The sequence below is a fragment of the Lactuca sativa genome, chromosome 1 (genome assembly GCF_002870075.4).
Source record: "Lactuca sativa cultivar Salinas chromosome 1, Lsat_Salinas_v11, whole genome shotgun sequence".
NCBI classification, from domain to species: domain Eukaryota; kingdom Viridiplantae; phylum Streptophyta; class Magnoliopsida; order Asterales; family Asteraceae; genus Lactuca; species Lactuca sativa.
This window is the reverse complement of record NC_056623.2, coordinates 68,655,397-68,657,044: the sequence shown is the minus strand read 5'-3', so window position 1 is coordinate 68,657,044 and position 1,648 is coordinate 68,655,397. Positions and strand designations below refer to the sequence as shown.

General features: G+C 38.2%; 1 non-coding gene across 1 annotated transcript; it reads right to left on the bottom strand.

Annotated features, from left to right (window-relative positions):
* Positions 1 to 1,156: 1,156 nt before the first annotated feature.
* On the bottom strand, positions 1,157 to 1,263 carry LOC128131447 (small nucleolar RNA R71). The gene has a single exon (XR_008229363.1). It is a non-coding gene; the product is annotated as a small nucleolar RNA R71 (small nucleolar RNA).
* Between the last annotated feature and the right edge of the window lie 385 nt (positions 1,264 to 1,648).

Here is a 1,648-nt window from a genome sequence, read left to right as displayed (position 1 = left end):
AAGGTTTATTTTTAGAACATGTCTTTCATTAGTTTTAGCTGTGTTAGTTTAATTACTATGATGAGCAGCTGAATCTAGCTATTCTTGTTTAGCTAGATGAAGCTTTGAGCTTATGAATAGTTATATGATTATGGATTAAGCTTAGTTGGTGAAAATTTGCTTGTGTTTGATTTGTATGACCTAGCATGTTAATATTTGTTTATCTAATTGCTTAATTACATGTTCTGTGTAGCTTAGTGACCGTTAAACTGCATGAACCTGTTTACCTAATAATTTAGTGAACATTGAATTGTTAGAGCCAGGATTGACCAATCTTAGTTAATAATTAGAATAAATAAAGTTTAGCTGTGCTAGAGAACGAGAACTGTGATCATAATTGCCTTTACACAACAAATATTATATAGTGTATTTACAACTATAATTAGTTCTGTGTTTAATTATGTGTGAACATACATGGTTTGACATGAATTAGTTAAATATTGGTAAGATAGAACTAAATTACTAATATAATTAAAAACCAACTTAGCAATCCGTAATTGTTAGCTAGCCATAAGGGAGAAGTGGATTCAATCTAAACAAGAGTGTGTGTTTTTACTTATTGAATTGGATTTAAGTTCATCTGATCTTGTAAAATCAGATAAAACCCTTTATTAAATTTGTTAATAAATTAGGTTAATTTAATAGTAAGTAAATTAATTAGAACACCGTTCCCTGTGATCGACACCCGACTTACCCAAGTTATACTGTAATCTGATTAGGTACACTGCCTATAAGTGCATAGATAGTTAAGTTTGTTAGGTTATAAATATTAAAATTAGTGGGTACTGATATGGGTCCTGGGTTAGTCCAACCCGCAATTCCTGCCACTGCCACATTCGAGCTGAAGGGACACATATTGATAGCACTGAAGGACATCCCATTTTTCGGGAAGGATCATGAGGATGCTTTTAAGCATCTAGACGAAGTCAACGACATTGCGGATTACTTCAATGTCCCAAATGTCACCAGAAATACAGTCTTGCTTAGGATGCTTCCCATCACTTTCAAAGGAGCTGCTAAGGAGTGGTTAAAAGCACTCCCACCAGGTACAATCACCACTTGGGCTCAAATGCGTGAGCAATTCCTGGACCAGTTCTGCCCGCCATCCAAGATAACCAAACTCAAGAAGGCGATAGCCAACTTTGAGCAACAACCGGGGGAGTCACTATACGAAGCATGGGAGCAGTACAAGGGCTTACTCAGAAATTGCCCTCAACATGACCTAAATGTGCAGCAAGAGATGTCAATCTTTTATGATGGGGTCAATGTAATGACAAGACAACTCCTTGATTTTCAAGGACCGTTGACAAAGAAAAATCCAAGGGAGGTCAAGGAGCTCATCGAAGAATTCGCGAAACACTCCTGCGAATACCATAACCCGAGGCAAGACGGAAGTAAAGGCGGTGGAGGGACCCAAACTGAAGAAATTGCAGCTGTCATGGCCATGCTAAATAACATGGATCGCCGGATAACACAAATGGACCAGTCGATACATGCCATAAGAGTGGGGTGCGAGCGATGAAGTGGTCCACACTTGACCAAGGACTGCAATATGGATGAGTTTGGGAACAGAAAAGCTCAAGTGTGCTACTCTAGTGGGGATAAGTTT